The sequence below is a fragment of the Humulus lupulus genome, chromosome 6 (genome assembly GCF_963169125.1).
Source record: "Humulus lupulus chromosome 6, drHumLupu1.1, whole genome shotgun sequence".
Lineage (NCBI taxonomy): Eukaryota > Viridiplantae > Streptophyta > Magnoliopsida > Rosales > Cannabaceae > Humulus > Humulus lupulus.
Window position 1 is genome coordinate 174479504 of NC_084798.1, and position 20061 is coordinate 174499564.

The 20061-nt window shown below is 38.7% G+C and overlaps 1 non-coding gene across 1 annotated transcript; it reads right to left on the bottom strand.

Moving 5' to 3' along the window:
• Nucleotides 1–1059: 1059 nt before the first annotated feature.
• LOC133787595 (small nucleolar RNA R71) lies at nt 1060–1166 on the bottom strand. Its single transcript, XR_009872606.1, has one exon. It is a non-coding gene; the product is annotated as a small nucleolar RNA R71 (small nucleolar RNA).
• Nucleotides 1167–20061: the final 18895 nt, after the last annotated feature.

Consider the following 20061-nt stretch of genomic DNA (forward strand, 5'->3'; position numbering starts at 1 on the left):
GATGAGAGTATCTGTATGACTTGTGTAGCAATTAAGTTACCATTCTTAATGCCTGCTATGTGTTTAAGTTTATCACAGAGATGTAGAAAACCTGCATATAGGTTGAGATCTTATATCTTGAAAAAGAATAGGAATCGATTTTTGTTAACCTACTATTAGAGTAGGAAGAAGAGATTTAGAACTGATTAGTAAAATTAATTGAAGTTGATGAAGTTAATACCCTAGGTTTTTAATTACTGAATCAATATTTATTATTGCAAAGTTTATTTCAATTTTAAGTCTTAGTTTAAAAATCACTCTATTTTTAATAGCCAAATAGAAATATAGAATTGTTTATTGGTACTTGATTGATAGTCTCTGTGGGAACGAGTCTTATTTACTATCTATATTACTTGAATCGATTGTGTATACTTGCACATCATTTTTTACTGATCAAGTTTTTGGCGCCGTTGCCGGGGACTATTTAATCAATATCAAATATAATTGATTCTTGATTCTAATTTGACTTTTATATGTTATACTCATTTAGATTGTGACTGTATTGTGTTTCAGGAATTATTGGTATATGCGACGAAGTAGACAAAATGAACTCATACCGATAGATCTTGAAATTGAAAGAACGTGCAGACAAAACTGAAAGATAAAGAAAAGACTTGATTTCGCCATGGCTGAGAATCAAGGAAATGTAGCAATCAATGCTGCTAATGTTAATAATATCCCAAATATTGCAGAGGTCCCAGTGGAACGAGGACCAAGGACGCTTAGAGAGTATGTACTTCCTACTATCACAAGAGTGCATTCATGCATCAGACACCTTACTATTGCTGCAAATAATTTCGAGATTAAGCCAACAATATTACAAATGGTGTAGCCAATTTCCTGGAGCTATGTGCAACATATAAGATGAATGGGGTGAGTGATGATGCCATTATACTTAGATTATTCCCATTCTCTCTACGAGACTGGGCGAAGAGTTGGCTAATTTCATTGCAAGCTAATTCTATCACAACATGGGAGGAGTTAGCCCAGAAGTTTTTAGCAAAGTTTTTCCCTCCTGCAAAGTTGAGAGGGGAAATTAATAATTTCTACCAGACAAAAGGGGAATCGTTGTATGATGCATGTGAAAGATTTAAAGAATTGTTAAGGAAGTGCCCACATCATGGTATAGAGAAGTGGATGCTAGTCCATAATTTTTATAATGGGTCTAATGGTACTACTCGTACCATAATAGATGCTGCAGCAGGGGGTGTGTTCAAGAGCAAGAGTGCTAATGAGGCGTATGAATTGCTAGAGGAGATGGCAATGAATAACTACCAGTGACCAACTGAAAGGGAACAAACAAAGAAGGTGGCTGGTATGATTGAATTGGATGCTATTTTCATGCTTACAGCGCAAGTGGCAGCTTCAACTAACCAGTTACAACAAAGCAACATGTCATCTCAAACCATGCAAGTACAAAGTTTACTTGGGGCATGTGGGAGTGCTCATCCATTAAATCAGTATCCTACCATGGATATGAATAATATACCTATGGAGCAAGTCCAAGCTATAGGAAATTTTCAAAGACCAACCAACAACCCATTTTCAATGCCATATAACCAAGGGTGGAGGAATCACCCTAATTTCACATGGACAAATAATCAAGCTGCACAACAGTCTTTCCCTCACAATCAGCGACAATACCCATATCCATAGCCACAACCACATTAGCCAACATATATGAAACAACCTAACGCACAATCCGATGTACTGAACCAGTTCATGACAAAAACCAGAGCATCTATCAGGAGTTTGGAGACTCAAATGGGGCAGTTGGCTACTTTGATGACAAATCGTGCTCAAGGGAACTTGCCAAGCACTACTGAGTTAAACCCAAAAGAGTAGTGCAACGGAATATCCTTAAGGAGTGGCAAGGAGTTAAAAGAGCCAAAAGTGGTTGATGAGGAGAAGGAAGTGAGTGGGTCCAATGATACTGAGAACTTAGAGAAACAACCAGAAATAAGCATAGATCACCATATAGAGATCCTATATCCTCAGAGGCATCAAAAGAATAAGCTTGACAAGTAGTTTTCTAAATTTTTGGATATCTTTCGAAAGCTACACATCAATATCCCGTTTACTGAGGCACTTGAATAAATGCCAAGTTACGTGAAGTTTATGAAAGAAATTTTTTCAAAGAAAAGGAAATTGGGGGACTATGAGACAGTGTCACTTACTGAGGAGTGCAATGCGATAATTCAAAAGAAAATACATCCCAAGCTCAAAGATCATAGCAATTTTAATATCCCATGTTCTATAGGGGGCTCAGTGGTGACAAAGGCTTTATGTGATTTAGGGGCCAATGTGAATCTAATGCCTCTATCAATCTTTCGCAAGTTGAAATTGGGAGAAGCTCGGACTACTACCGTGTCTTTGCAAATGGCAGATCACTCAGTCAAACATCCTCGTGGAGTGATTAAGGATGTATTGGTGAAAGTGCGCAAATTCATCTTTCCTGTGGACTTTATTATTCTTGATATGTAGGAAGATGAAAATATTCCAATAATTCTTGGAAGGCCATTCTTGGCCACTGGTAGGGATTTAATCGATGTACAAAAGGGTGAGTTGAAGCTACAAGTGAAAAAGGAGGAGGTAACATTTAATGTTTTTGCAGCAACAGAAATTCCAACTTGTTGTAGAGTTGAAGTGGTAAAAAGAGGAGAGAACAAGTTGCAAGTTTCTAAGCAAAGATCCATGGTTAAAACTAGAATGCGAAAAATACGTCATCATTTAAAAAAGTTCTTTAGTGAGAGGATTCGAATGTTACACAAGCGAGGTAAAGTTCCATCAATTTATAATAACAAGAAACGAGGGCCAACTCATGACACTATGGCTCTCAAGGATGTGAGGGGTGGGCTTGATCCAAGTTGAAATATAAAAGAAAACAAGCGTTCAGTTAAATGACGTTAACGACAGCGCATTTGGAGGCATTTCGATCTTTTATTTGCATTTTTTATTAGTTTTATTTAAGTTTTGGATTATGAACCCTTTAATTTTAGTATTTATTTTTATTTGATTTTAATTTCTATTAAATATGAGACTAATTTAAGTTGCAGAGCTACTTCAGACTCAGGTAGAATGAACTATGGGTTAACCCAAAATTTTTCTTTCCCCATTTTCGATTCACCATCTCAATCCGTATCATTTTAAGCAGTCTAAGGTGTCAGGTAAGTTTTTTTCCATTAGCTTTTATTTAAACATTGGGAACAATGTTTAGGTTAAGTTTGGGAAAAGGGATTTATTGTTTTGTATATATTTTGTTATTTTGTTAGTCGTGTTGTGTTGTGTTTGTGATGTTTTCTCTATGTTGTTTAGAGTGTTAATTGAATCAAGTTGACAATGATTAGCCAATGATACTATGATTGAATGATATGCTGTATAAATTGAATGGAAATGAAGCTATAAAAATCTGTGTGCTTAGTTGAATATTTCTTTCCATTTTTACTTTGTCCACTTAAATAATTGAGAGCTTAATCATGATTTTTGATGAATTTTGTGTGATTGAATATTATTTATGCTTGCTGAATTTTTTACAATATAATCAAATAAAAATTGAAATTGTTTATCCTAGAACTTGTTTGCTTGCTATTTGAGACGAAATCCTAAATTATGCATGCTTAGGAAGATGATTTAGGCAATTCTTTGGAACGTTTGAGCCTTTCAAGCCAACCTTGATTTATTAAATCCCTAGTTACCCAATTTTGAGCCTAATTTGATTCTTTTTGTTTGACACTTATTTTGAGTTTATTTGAAACTTTGTTATTTTTCCTTCCCTTTGATATACCATGAGCATATGAAAAGTGATTGGGGAATAATTTGTAACGGGGATTTATATGTGGAAATTTGTGTCAATAGAAGAAGAAAAATTGAGAGAAAAAAAAGAGTATATTGAATATGAAATACACTCGAATTTAAAATACAAAGAAATAAGTTTGGGGGAGTGTAGTATCGTTAGAAGAAAAAAAAAGAAAAAAAAAATCAGTTTATGAATATCTATCAAAGTAAGAAAATTTGGAAAATTTGGGATTGTTTTTGGGGTTTGCAAGTTGATACAAGATTGGTTTGTTTGGTTTGTGTGCTTATGGTATATTTGGGCCTAAATGACTTTTTCATTTACCTTTACCTAAGCCTTTCAATTATAAGTTGTGAAAGTCCTATTGATTTCTGAGCATGTGCTTTCTACATTAAAGAAGATTAGTAAGTATAGCAAGCTTATGGGATAATGATATTAGCTGATTGTAATGAAAAAAATTTGGTGAGTATGAATTGATTCGAATGCATTTTATTTAGTAATCATGATTTTGAGAGCTTTTATTTTTCTTGGACTTAAGGCAATTGGAAGAATGTTTTGATTGAAATTCTGGATTATAAGTTAATTTTCCTGAAGATTATATAAGTGTGTTAGACATCATAGCTTGAGGCGTGAATTATTGTTGTCGGCTTGATTCAGTTGTGCTGGTTGTTTAGGTTTTGAGTTTTGTCATGTGAGTTTGTGTCCTTTGCTCGAGGGCGGGCAAAGAGTAAGTTTGGGGGAGTTTGATAAACGAGTTTTTGGCTAGTTTATGGTCTAGATTTTAGGAAGGTTTTCATTAGTTTAGGGCTATTTTATTGCAGATTTATGTTTGTTTGTTCATGTTTCAGGTTTTTGATGTTAAAACGGTGAAAAGAGATGAATGAAGTAAAAGTGGGAGAAAATGAAGCAACTTTGGAGAAAATTGAGTCATTTTGGAAGCAAGGAGTCCGAGTACGCTACTGTAAATAGTGCCCCAGCGCTAGCACAATAGCGCTATAGTGCTAATTGGATGTTTTTTTAAGGCTTTTGTTTCTGTGAATAGCACTACAGCGCTACAAAACTAGCGCTAGTTGAAATTAATTGGGGGTTTGATTGTAGCGCTACAACGCTACAAACCTAGCGCTACAACGCTCGTTGGCAAGTTTTTAATGGAATTCGATTATGTAAATAGCGCTACAGTGCCCAAAACCTAGTACTACAGTGCTATCGACGTGATTTTGTAATTTGAAGCCACTTTTAGAAGGACAAAATGGTCTTTTCACTTGGGAGCATTGGAAAACAATTTAAGTGACATTATTCTGCGATTTTTAGAGGTCTGATTAGTTTTGTAAACCCTAGATTAAGAAAAGACTGCTGGTTTTATTATTTTTTAGATTTATTTTTCATTTGAATTCATTAGGTTATTTTCTATGAACAATTATCTAAAAGTTATTGTTATTATGTCTGATATGAAATAAATCCTCTATCTAGGGGTTAATGTAGTCGCTTGGATTTCTATTTAATGTTATTTTGATGTTCTATTGATTCTTCTTCTTTATTCTAATCTATATAATGTTTTCCTAATGCTAGTAAATACTTGATCAATATTTGCTACATTAATGATTTTGATTCAAAATTCATAAGATGCGAATTGAATATGCTATTGTTATATAGACATAGGTTACATATTGGACGAGAGTACCTGTATGACTTGTGTAGCAATTAGGTTACCATTCTTAATGCTTGCTATGTGTTTAAGTTTATCATAGAGATGTAGAAAACCTGCATATAGGTTGAGATCTTATATCTTTAAAAAGAATAGGAATCGATTTTTGTTAACCTGTTATTAGAATAGGAAGAAGAGATTTAGAACTGATTAGTAAAATTAATTGAATGAAAAGTTGATGAAGTTAATACCCTAGGTTTTTAATTACTGAATCAATATTTATTATTGCAAACTTTTTTTTTTCAATTTTAAGTCTTAGTTTAAAAATCACTCTATTTTAACAGCCAAATAGAAATAAAGAATTTGTTATTGGTACTTGATTGATAGTCTCCGTGGGAGCGATTCTTACTATATTACTTGAATCGATTGTGTATACTTGTACATCATATTTTACTGATGACCTCTTGATCCTTAAGTACCACCAATTCACTAGCGAATAATTAATCTATAATTTAATTATAGATTTGAGCTCAATAACTATTCAGTTTCAGAATTAACCCTTAAAGGAACCAATATTCGATCCGTTAGGAAAATATGGATTCCAATATTGTAATTCATGTTCCCAACCATCCATGATATTGAATCTCCGAAACAAAATTCATTAGCCTCATTATTCTAAGAGACCTTAAAGAGTGAGTCAAAAGTTCCAATAAACACAAACAGGAGTTCATGAATACTTAGGATTTAGACTAATCTACAAATGATCATCTATTATGCTAAGAACTAAATATTTATGTCAAATGGTAAGTTTATAAAGATAATTAATTCTCATCGGTTCTGTCATATATAATCTCTATTATATACAACACCTTTACTAAGATGTCTATCCACATCAGTAATTCGAATCTAGATTACTGGCATCTCGTATGCTTAGCAAACCATACTAGTAACCATTCATTAAAGATTCCATACTTTAATATGTTACTGACTATTTTATTCATTATATATGATCTTAATTCTCTCGTACTAATACAAGATCATATTCTCATGAATGAATAGGGAATTTTCTTGATATTATCATAATTAATTCAAACAATAATTATAACATTCAAATATAATAAAATTGTACCTTTATTTAAAACCAATAAAATGTCTTTACATACTTTTAGGGCATTAATCCTAACACTTTTTTGGTCTGACAACTAACTCTCTCAAGTATTATTCTCCTGAAGTGAATCCATTTTCTGACTTCATGGATTTGAGAGCATCAGGTCTAGACATAGCCTCTTCATATTCGTCAGGTTCACTCTCAAACACAGCCTTGGCTGCTGGTAACACGTAAGCAACTACATCTGCTTCTGCAAACTGATTTGGTGGCTTTATTATTCTCTTCGTTCTGTCTCTCACCAGCTAATTCCTTTCAATTTATGGTGTTCCACCTTGATCCGTATCTGGACTTTTACTTGTAGTTGGATTTGGCTGAACTGTAGTTTGATCTACATGAGTTTTGTTGTTTGAAACAGAAGTGGAATCCACCTCAAAACTAGTATTGTAACGAGCCCAATAACTCTATTTGGATACCCGTTAACCACGTAGCTAGCTGTAGTAACAACTTCACCCTAAAAAGATTTACTCAAACCAGATCCTAGAAGCATGCATCGAACTTTGTTTAACAATGTCCTGTTCATATGCTCAACAACTCCATTTTGCTGAGGTGTTTTCTAATCATAGTTCTGTGTCTAAGTATCCTAGACTCATCACACAAAACATCAAACTCATCATTCATAAACTCCAACCCATTATCAGTTCTCAAAACTTTAATCTTCAAACCAGTTTGATTTTCCATTGTTTAAACTTTTCTAAACATTCATTTTTATGTTTCATTAGAAAAACCCAAACCTTTCTACTATAATCATCAACAATAGAAAGAAAAAAATCGATTATTTCCATGAGTTGGTGTTCTACTCAGCCCCCCATACATCAACATGAAAGTACTATAAAATGTTGGTTGCTTTATGATCTCTTGTTGAAAATTTCACCCTATGTTGCTTGCCAAAAGCACATATTTCACAGAATTTTAAAGTTACAGGCTTCAAACTACCAAGCAGCCTTTGTTCGCCCAACTCATTCAGACCTTGCTCACTTATATGGCCAAGTCTTCTATGCCATTTTTCTATTTCTTCACTGGCTTCTTTGACTACACCAACCACTTCATTTTCTTCTGTTTTACCATCAAGAACATCCCGCCCATGCTTCTTCATACCTTTCATTACCTTCAACGACCCATTTGAGACTCTCAACAACCCGTTGATGATTTATAACTCAAACCTTCATATTCCAGAGTACCAAGTTAGATTAGAATACTTTTGAGAAGATGAATGTGACTTACATTCTCTAACGACTTGATTTTTCTATCAAAGTGTTTCACACCTTCAATGTTATAAGACCCATCATTTCCCATTAACACCTTCCCTTGATTAACCTTTCTATAATCTTGGAACCATTCTCTTCTTGGGCACATGTGAAATGTGCAATCGGAATCAAGTATCCACTCATTTGGATTACTATTATGGAAATCGATAACATCTCGCCATCCGAAACTTCTTCATTGTCAACAAACATAGCTGTACTTGATGAAGGTATATCTTCTTTAAGCTTCCTTTTATAAGCAAAGAGATTCCTTCATATGTGTTAATTTTTACCACAAAAGAAACATTTTCATGTATCTCTTTCTCTTGAAGCCGATCGAGCATGATACTTCCATTTTCTAAATGAATTCTCATTCCTTTGGCAGAAATCTCTTCTTGGAGATCTACCTCAAGCTATCAAAGCTTCATCTTTCTTGCCTTTCTCAAGCGCTAATTCAAAGTCTGTAGTTCTTAGAACCCCCAAGACATCCTCCATTGTAATAGTATCTCTGCTGAACTGAATCAAAATTTTGAGATCCTTTAAAGCTTCAGGAAGACTATACAATAAAGTAATTGATTGGTCTTCTTCACTAATGGCTTCTCCTGCATTTACTAGTTCTAGAACAAGCATGTTAAATTCATCCAAATTTTGTTCAAGATTCCTTGTAGGATTCATCACAAATCAATAAAACCTCCCCTTCATATGAATTTTATTAGAAATTGATTTTGTCAAATAGAGATTTTCAAATTTAGACCACATACCATGAGGAGAAGTTTCATTTATTACCTGTCGCAACACATTATTTTCCAGATGCATAATGATGGTATAACTTGCTGTCTTCATCAAGGTCTTTACTTCTTCGGGTTTTGACGTTTCTGCTATCTTCTCTACTCCTTCAAGGGCTCCATCCAGATTTTGATGAAAATAAGATTTTCCTTCCATACAATAAAGTCTCCACTTCTATTGAACTTCTCAAGATCATACCTTGTAATTCCTGCCATCTTCTTGAAACTCCAAGAAATTCAACTCTGAACCAAGAATCTTCAAGCCTTCACCCTATAAATCGAAACCTGGCTCTGATTTGTTGGAATATCACAATAACAAGGCTCGAGACTAATCTAAAACATTCAAAGATGCAACATAAATTACCCTGGTTTAGCCCCAATATGGAACCTACATCCAGCTAGAGCTCGTCCACACACAAGTTCTTAAATCCACTAAGAACAGTAACAATACAAACCAAGTCAAGACAAGTCGTTCTTGAAAACTCTCACAAATCTCTCAAACACTCTGTGAACAATCACTCTTAGAAAAGACAAACAAGTAAATGGTACGCACTCTCTTACTCTGTTTTCTCTTCAAGAATTAACTCACGCTGTGTTAGTTTCTTAATAAGAAAGTATTACAACTCTATATATACATATATACAGACCTAAGTGGATACAAGAAATAAAGGAATAAGACAGTGACACGTGGCTGTCAATGTTGTTACTATGAGAGTTAAACACAACAACTTCCTAACAGAAATGCGTTTAGTTGGGTAGCAAGAACTGGAATGTTTTTCCTCTAGTAATCCCTGTAAAGAATAACAAAATGTATCATGAGTACCTAAAGTTAAGAGATAATAAGATCATATAATTAAAATAACTAAAAAATCTTGTTAATAACTAATAGGCTTCAAGTTTACAAAGAAAATTTGCCACATTAAACATGTTTTATCGATTAATAAACCTTATGATATGTAACTATACATAATGTTGATTCAACGGTTACATATTTTAAAAAGTTTAGTAAAGAAAGAACTTATATATACTTGGATTCATGGTGTTATATATATATAAATAGATGTATATAGGATGAGCAATCACTACACCAAAATGCCTCTTTTGTGTCAGTCAAACGTGCTAGTCAATGCAGTTGACTGACGCCGTTGACCGAGAATTAGCATTTGTGTCAGTTGGACACTGCCACAAATGCAAGGGATTTAGCATTAGTACTAACACAGACGTTGTTAATGGGGAAAATTTGCGTCAGTGGCAATATGATGCTGTTAACATGGACATTAGCGTCAGTGCCTAATTGATGCTAACAGAAGGTTCGCATTAGTGAGGCACTAACACAAACGTCACACGTGTTTTACTTAGACGTTTGCGTCAGTGCCCCTGTAACGCCCTGGATAACCAAGACCATTGCACTGTGTATTTTAAAATAGTGCAAGACTTGCTAATCAAGTCATTTGAACAATAATGTGTTCCTAAAGTCAATTATCCGGTTAGGGATGAAAGGATTTTGATCATAAATAGTTAATTTTCATTAAAATAGACGTTTGGTACATGGAATCCCAAAAACAGTGTTTAAGAGACAATTTACAACTTTCAAAAGTTTTATACATCCAGTAGCCATTCTAATGGCAAAATAAAAAATTTAAGGCTTTGCCCCTGGACTTTCCCTCGGCCGTGGTGGACGAGCAGTTGACAATGTGCACCTCGCCCCCAGATCTCTCCAACTCATGGTTTGTCCAGTTTCCCTTTGCCTTTATCTGCACCACGTAGCACCCGTGAGCCAAGGCCCAGCAAGAAAACCATAAATAGCAAACACATAAACAGTGGTACCATCTAACCAACCTTTAAACAGTTAAATAGAAATCCAACGAATTAAAAAACATCAATATAACAATGATAAACATGTACTTTCAAGAATATATCAAAACCAATAATACAGGTGTTATCGGTCAGCGCCCTTAGGTTGAGCCCTTTGTTTACTCAGCCGATTCTGGCTTGCTTAGGCCAAGTCCATTATTTGTTTAGCTGACCTCGGCTCACAGTGGCTGAGCCGTGTCCATTGCACTAATCATGAGCCCCGTCTCTCTTAGGCCATTCATTCTCATATATCACATCAATCTTACAAACACAGTATCAGCATTAAATTAATGGGAACCTTAGTCCTATTCTCAACCACTCAAGGGTGCAATTTTCTTACCTCGAATCCCGAGCAAAGGATACAGAACGGTCTCGAGCACGATCCTCAGTCTCGAGCCTTAGTGATAAACATAGTCACAAAGCCAATGGGAAATCATCAATTATAAGCCCACATAAATACATAGGAAACATTAGCTAGCCACATGGACCTTGATTTCTACTAAAACGGGTAGTGGAAATCATCCTGAGCACTTAGGTTTGAACCCCCGAGCCTTTCTAATCCCAAAAACGAACCTAGGCCAAAATCCCCTAGGCGGGCCGTGACCTGGCCCTAGGGGTCGCGGCGCGCCCTCAAGATAGAGGAATAACCCCCACGCATCTGGGGAGGCGAGTCGTGACTTGCCCCCTAGGGTTGCGGTGCGCTCTCAAAATAAAGAGCCCTCCCAGGGCACTCTGGGCATGCGAGCTGCGATGCATATGAGCTGGGTCGCGGCGCGCCCCCACGTACCCAGAATTTATGGGTTTCTTCCTTATATTTCCAAGACAAAAACCTCAAAAATCAACCAAACCTTCAACCAAACTTAGAACCAAACCCAGGATTCTTATTCCCATAACTTAAACATCATACCTAATCTTATAAGAAATTCATACTCTCCCTAAGACCCAAAATCAATTTAAGAAACCGCTCTCATGCAAGTCCTAAGCTCAGCATCATCTCAAAAAAATTTGAGAAAATAATCTTGAATTCTCACCTTAGTTACATCTTGAGTTTCTCCAGCTATCCTCAGCTTAATTCCTCAGTTTAACCTAGCCAAACTCAGCTCCAATTCCCAGCTTGTTCTCTTAACTTCTCTTTCAAAATTAAGAAATTTCCCCCTTAGGCTTCTTGAGAGAAAAATGTGAGATAAAGAGTGAGTGGGAATTGAGATTTCTCAGGTGGTTTCTGGCTAAGTCTAGAATCCCACAAAGTATATCCTTTAACCCCTAAAAAGACTATATTGCCCCTAAGACTAATTCAGCTTCTCCTTGCTCATAAGGTTAGTATGGTCATTTCCCCCGATTCCCGCTAATTCCTCAAGGTTCCTACTATTATCCAATTAACCCCATCATGCCCATTTAATTACCAAATACTTATTTAATATCTAATAATTCCCAAAAAATTCTCTGAACTCCCAAAATACCCCTAGGTTCCCCCTGAGCCGGGTATTAAAACCTTGCTGTGACTATTTTGCTAATCCGCTCACTATGACTGTCTCGAGCCATATACTGCAAATATATCCACATAATAATGTGGTCTCAACCATTTATCACATATTATCACATTTATGCCCTCAATGGGCCCAAATTACAAATATGCCCTTATAAGCTATAAAGGGCCCACATGCATATCTAATACTCATAAACATGCATATAATATATTCAAATAATCATATTAATCATGCATGCCACGTAGTCACACATTTGACCAATTAAACATACATATAAACCAATCATGCCCTCCCGGGACACTAATCATGGCCTTAAGCCCTATAAGCAATTTTGGGTCGTTACAACTATCCCCTCCTACTTAAATTTCGTCCTCGAAATTTACTTGAATAACTCGAGATACTGATCTCGCATAGTTGACTCAAGCTCCCAGGTCGCTTCTTCGACCTTGCTATTCCTCCATAACACTTTGACTATAGAGATCATCTAGTTCCGTAGAGCCTTGTCTTTTTTGTCTAGGACTTGAACCGGTTGCTCCTCATATGACAAATCTGTCTGCAACTCCAAATCCTCATACTTCAAAACACGAGTCGTATCTAAGACGTATTTTCAAAGTATGGAAATTTGGAATACGTCATGAACTCTCGATAATGACGGTGGCAGTGCCAACCTGTAGGCTACTAGTCATTTCCTCTCCAAGATCCGAAAAGGTCCTATGAATCTAGAGCTCAACTTTCCCTTTTTCCCAAACCTTCTCACCCCTTGCAGTGGTGAGACTCGCAGAAACATGTGGTCCCCTACCTGAAACTCCACGTCTATATGCTTAGGATCAGTGTAGCTTTTCTGTCTGCTCTGCGAAGCGAGCAGTCAAGCTCAGATTTTCTCGATAGCCTCATTAGTCCTATACCATCTCTGGTCCCAAATACTTCCACTCACACATCTCATACCAATGAATGGGCGATCTACACCTTCTTCCATATAACATCTCATATGGAGCCACTCCAATCGTGGATTGATAACTGTTGTTATATGAGAACTCAATCAACGGGAGATACTTACTCCAAGACCCCTCAAAGTCTATCACACATGCCCTGAGCATGTCTTCCAATACCTGAATTATCCTCTCAGACTGTCCATTAGTCTGAGGATGAAAGGCCGTAATGAACTTCAGTTAAGTCCCCATAGCCTTCTGCAAACCAACCTAAAACTTGGAGGTAAATATAGGATTTCTATCTGATACTATAGACTTAGGAGCCCCATGGAGATGTACAATCTCCCTCACTTACAGCTCCGCATACTGATCCACCGTATATGGTGTTTTCACTGGCAGAAAGTGAGCTCACTTGGTGTATCTGTCTACTATCACCCACACCGAGTCATGTAGCCTCCCTGTCTGGGTAAACCTCCCACAAAATCTATAGTAATGTCCTCCCACTTCCATTCAGGAATACTCAAAGGCTGTAGCAACCCCGCTGGTCCCTGATGCTCAGCCTTCACCTGCTGACAGGTCAAACACTTGTCCACGTACTGCACTGCATCCTTCTTCATCCCAGGCAACCAATATAACGTTCGTAGATCCTGATACATCTTCGTGGTGCCTGGATGGAGTGAATATGGTGTAGTGTGGGATTCATCTAATATCTCTCATCTAATACCCATATTTTTCGGGACACAAATCCAACCCTTATACCGTAGCAAACTAGTCTCTGAAATGGAATAGTCCTAGCTGCCCCAGCTAGGAAATTTTTTCTAACCTCTTGCAACAATGCATCATCAAACTGACCCTCCCTTACCCTCTCCAGAAGGGTCGACTATAAAGTGATATTGTCCAACTGACCCACAACCAGCTCTATCCTCGCTCTAGTCATCTCCTTTGCCAACTCTTTTGATATCTGTGTAGAGCTGAACAACTGTCCCGGGCCCCTCCGGCTCAATGCATCTGCCACTACATTGGATTTCCCTAACTGGTAAAGGATATCACAATCATAGTCCTTTAACAACTCCAGCCAACATCTTTGCCTCATATTCAGGTCCTTCTGGGTGAAGAAATACTTCAAGCTCTTTTGATCAGTGTATATCTCGCTCTTTTCCCCATACAGGTAATGTTGCCAAACTTTAAGTGCAAATACCACCGCTGCTAACTCTAGATCATGGGTAGGATACCACTACTCATACTCCTCCAAATGCTGTGATGCATAAGCAATAACCTTCTCATTCTACATCAACACGCATCCCAACCCCAATCTCGATGCGTCACAATATACCACAAACTTCCCTCCCTCCGAAGGAAGGCTCAACACAAGAGTAGTAATCAGTCGTCGCTTCAGCTCCTGAAAGCTATTCTCACACTTGTCTGACTAAAAAAACTTTAGATTCTTCCATGTCAATTCTGTCATCGGTGTAGCAATCTTCGAGAACCCTTCCATAAACCGTCTATAATATCCTGCTAATTCAAGGAAGCTCCTAACCTCATAGGCGTTCCTTGGCCTCAGCCAATCTCTCACCGTCTCTACCTTAGCTAGATCCACCTTAATCCCATCTTCACCAACAATGTGTTCAAGGAATGTCACTTTTGGTAGCCAAAACTCTCACTTCTTAAACTTGGCATACAACCGACGCTCTCTCAGTCTCTGCAATACCTGTCAGAGATGCTGCTCATGTTCTGCATCTGAATTGGAGTAAACCAAGATATTGTCGATGAAGATAATCACAAACTGATCTCAGAAGTTCTTGAACACCCTATTCATCAAGTCCATGAATGCTGCTGGGGCAATGGTCAAATCAAATGACATGACCAAGAACTCATAATGCCCATACCTCATTTGGAAAGCCGTCTCAGTATATCCTCATCCCTGATCCTCAACTGTTGATAACTAGATAGAAGATCAATCTTTGAGAACACTGTCTTTCCCTGCAGCTGATCGAACAAGTCATCGATCCTTCGTAAGGGGTGTTTATTCTTGATGGTCAACTTGTTTAACTCCCTGTAGTCTATACATATTTTCAGAGTTCCATCCTTCTACTTCACAAACAAAACCGGAGCACCCCATGGCGAGATGCTAGGTTTGATAAACCCCAAATCAAGATGCTCTTGCAACTATATCTTCAACTCCTTCAGTTTCGCCGGAGCCATCCTATATGGTGCCCTCGACATTGGCTCTATACTCGGCACTAACTCGATGAAGAACTAGATCTCTTGATGTGGTTCCAGTCCTGGTAAATACTAAGGAAACACATCCAAGAACTTGAGTACCAATCTGGTCTCTCCCGGCCTTACTGGCGTAACTCTGGTGGTATCCACCACACTATTTAGGAAACCTATACAACCTCCCTGTAAAAGGTCTCTAGCTCTCAATGCTGATATCATGGGTATGCGGGGTCCATGCACAACACCCATGAAACACAAAGGGATCCTCACCCTTAGACTCAAAGGTCACCATCTTCTTTCTGCAGTCTATAGTTGTAATGCCCCGAATTCTCCGATATGGTTTAATGGCAGGATTAGTAGGTCGGGAGGGCCATACTTGTTTAATTATGCCATTAAATGATATTATGCATGTATATGTGAATTATATTATGATATGATGTTATATGCGTGCATGTGGGTCCACATTTGAATAATTATGCTACTTTGATAATTTGGCCCATTGAGGGTGAATGTGTGTATTTGGGTGCATAATGTGATTCGTGAATGAGATTCCATTATTATGGAGATATATTCGAGTTATTCGGCATGAGACGGTCATATATAATGGATTAGCGGTTTTTTCATAACGGGGTCAATTTTGGGGTAGTAGAAATGTTTTATTTGATGATAAATTGGGAATATTTGAGATCATGGTGAAATTTTGGAGGTTTTGACTATAATGTCCCCAGGGGTATTTTTAGGACCCCGAGCATTAGGTTTTATTTGAGGTTACTTAAGCTGGAAGTAGCTGTCAGATAGAACGTACGATTAGAAAACCTCTCGTTCTCCCTTTCGATAGTTCGTTTTATCGTTTGAGCATTTTCGAAGATATCTCGAGTTCTAGGAGTCGGAATCAAGCAAGGATTACGGCATAGAAATCCTAGGAAAGATTAGAAGCTTCTTAACCGAAGGATTTGACAGAAAACAACCCAAGCAAAGGTAATCTATGTTTAAAGTTTTGAGTTTTCCGAGTTTCTAAGCTTTGAATTGGACTTTGTGAATTGTTGGATTTTTGGTTGGTTTGAGGGTTTTGGTGTTTTGGGAAGCTTGGGAACTTTGTTATGATGATTGGGGATGGTTAGGTATGATTTTGGGAGTTTGGAGAAGTTGAAAACACGTTTGGGAATGGCCCAGGGTTGGGGGCCGCGACCCTGTTCATGGGCGCCGCGACCCTGGTTCGAAGAGGAAGAAAGGGAGGTTCTGTCTTGGCTGGGCGCCGCGGCCCTTGGTGTTGGGTGCCGTGGTACTTGTTTCAAGAATTTCTGGGGGCCGTGGCCCATGGTGCCAGGGCCGTAGCCCTTGCCCTGTTTTCACCCCGTTTGCTCGTTTTGACCCCACGAACTTAGCTATAGGCCTCGGGAGTGTTCCTACTACTTGGATTAGTTGGGATTGATCTTTCAGAGGCTAGATATTGGTGTGGGAACCTATGTTGATCATTATTATTAATGAAGTCCCGCGTTTGGTTATGATTAGGTGACCGCTAAAGGACTAAAGGTTGATCGTTCTCACGGGTCGTTCTTTTAATCATTCCAGCTCGAATCTGAGGTAAGAAAACTGCACCTTGTGTATATGTGACATGCGTGATTATTATTAAGGCATGTTGGTTGATAAATGTGGACATGGATTGCATATTTAATGCTAGCAAATGTTGAATACTTGTATATGTACTGACTAGTCAGGGACACTGACCTAAAGAGTCAGAAATGGCATAGCGTCATGAACGTCGAGCCAAATGAAGATTAGATCTAATCGATATCAGCATTGAATGACTCATATGGGGTATTAATGCCGGACCGACCCTAAGGTCGATGAACTTATAAGCGCTTGTCTGGTCTAAGACCAGTTATTCAGAGCCAGGGCATATGGCCCCGGTGACTGTTTGTCACATGGCTAGGGAATGCTGTTCCAGGGTTATGACTCTAAGGTCATGAGGAAGGTTATGTTGGTGCCTATTCACCATACACCTATCCCGTTAAAACTTATGAAAGGTTCATTAATCAGATAAGCCCGAGTGACCCTATCGTCACATGGCTATAGGGGCTGTACCCACTTTTGTGACTGTTGCGACTGTCACTTATTTGTTTGGACTGATGGTCCTGAATGGTTACTATGATCATTGTTGATATTATATCATGCTTTATTGTGTTTTCTTGCTGGGCCTTGGCTCATGGGTGCTATGTGGTGCAGGTAAAGGGAAAGAAAAGCACACCCATCCTTGAGTGGAGAGCTTAGGTGGTGATGTGTACATATGCGGCCGCTTGACCACCACGGCCAAGGCGTTCTCAGAGGAACTAGGGGGTTTACCCTATTTTTGTCGCTTAGGTCAGCGGGATTGTAAATTTGAAACAGTAATGACCATTTTGTACTGAGAACAACTTGTAAATGTTTTGATTAGCTCTGCAGAGCAGTTTGTAATGAAAATATCCATTTCCTTTATATTAGTTTTCACCTTAACTTGTTAATTACACTTAGAGCACGTTTTTGACCAAAGGACTCGGGTAGCGGGTTAAATTTCCAGTCCACCATTCACTGTAACTGTTTTGGGGTAACCAGGGCGTTACAACTTGGTATCAGAGCAATGCCAAGGTTAGGGTTCCTGTAGATTGGCTGGGCATGTACACACATCACTGAAGTCAAGCTCGACTCATGGTTTGGTAACTATTTATGTAGTTATTTGCATGACTGCTTAAATACAACATATATGCTTTACCTGTATGCATGAAGCACTATGTTAAACCCATGCCCTAAAATATTATGTTCTCAGCAACTGTGTGCTTATTAGTACTGGGAATTGCTGGAACATACTTATAAGTATGATTGATTGTGAACTATTATGTGATACATGCTGAGTGCTAAATGCTATAGACATGTATCTGCTTGTATATTTGTATGACTGTGGAATGTGATAATTGTCTGTTTGTTCTTGGACCGTAAGGCGGCAAGAGGTTTAGTTATTACTACCTGACTGGCCGTATTGATCATTATTTCAACAATGTATCAGTGACAGAATTATGAATCCGGGATAGACAGACACATTAGCTGGCCAGAGTGATTAGGGTCAGAATAATAATAATAGCCAGGGTCAGGAAAATGACCAGTCTCAGATTCCACAGCCAGCTCCTGTAAACTGGCAGCAGATAGTCAGTGATTTGCAGGCTACTATATTAAAACAGGGAGAAGAGCTTTGTCTCTTGAAGCAACAACAAGGTCCTTCAGTGGCCAGTGGATCAGAGGCACCTCCTGTGTTGGTGGCAACAGCTGGGCAGTTGCCTGAGGTTGGAAATAAATGGGAGCCTCTTTATGAAATGTTCAGGAAACAACAACCTCCAGTATTTGAGGGCAGTGCAGATCCTGCCAAGGCTGAACAATGGATGAGCATGATTACCACTATCCTTAACTTTATGAGGGTATCGGGTAATGAAAGGGTGGCCTGTGCCACCTATATGTTTCGGGAGGATGCCCGAATTTGGTGGGAGGTGATTACCCAGATCAAGAATGTAAATGCCCTGAGTTGGGAAGAGTTTCAGACTCTATTCAATGAAAAATATTACAATGATTCTATTAGGGCGGCGAAGGCCGAGGAGTTTATTAGGCTACTTCAGGGGAACTTATCAGTTACTGACTATGCCTTAAAATTCGATCGTTTGTCAAAGTTTGCCAAGGAGCTGGTGCCCACTGATAGGACCAGGAGAGAGAGATTCTTGCAGGGGCTACAGCCCAGGTTAGCCCGAGATGTACATATCACCACTGTGGCAAGGGTTACTACTTATGCACAGGTGGTGGAGAAGGCACTCACGGCTGAGAGTGCAGAGAATAAAATCTGGCGTGACAATGCAGCCAGGAAGGATTTCAGGAGGCTAGGTCCTCCATTTGTGGGTTTTGGTAGGGGTGTTGGCCCCAGTGATCAGAAGAGGAAGGTTCCTGACACCTTCCTAGTTCTAGGTCCTGATAGGAGGCCCCGTGGTATTTCTATGGGTCTTCCAGGAGGTGGTGAAGCCTGGAAGTCTTATCCCGAGTGCCCCGGATGCAAGAGGCATCACTTGGGAGAGTGTAGGGCAAAGGCCTGCTTCTCATGTGGAGCAGTGGGTCATCTTAAAAAGGATTGCCCTAAGGCAAGAAAAGAAGAACCCAGAAAGGCGGATAGCTCGGCCCCAGCTTGAGTGTTCGTGTTGACTCAAGCAGAAGCTGAGGCTTCTCCCTCAGTAGTTACAGGTCAGCTTCTTAGTGCTGGAACCCCTTATAATGTGTTGATTGATTCTGGTGCTACACATTCTTTTGTTGCTAGTAGTGTTATTGATAGACTGTGTAGGCCTTGTAATTTTTATGCTGTGGAGTTTGGTACCTTGTTACCCACTGGAGAGTTAGTGGTATCCAGGAGATGGGTCAGATCTTTGCCAGTGACAGTAGAAGGCAGAGAGTTGTCGGTGGATTTAATAGAGTTGGTTATGACTGACTTTGATATGATACTGGGTATGGATTGGTTGGAAAAGTATGGGGCAACCATAGATTGCAGAAGGAAGATGGTCACCTTTGAGCCTGAAGGTGAGGATCCTTTTGTGTTTGTTGGTGCTGTGCATGGACCTCGCATTCCTATGATTTCTGCATTGAGAGCTAGGGATTTATTGCAAGGAGGTTGCATTGGATTCTTAGCCAGTGTGGTTGATACCACTCAGGTCGTGCCAGTGAGACCAGAGGATACCAGGTTAGTTTGTGAGTTTCTGGATGTGTTTCCAGAAGATTTGCCAGGGTTTCCACCGCATAGATAAATTGAGTTCGTTATAGAACTGGCACCAGGGACGGAGCCAGTGTCTAGAATGCCTTACAGAATGGCCCCAGCTGAGTTGAAAGAATTAAAAGTGCAGTT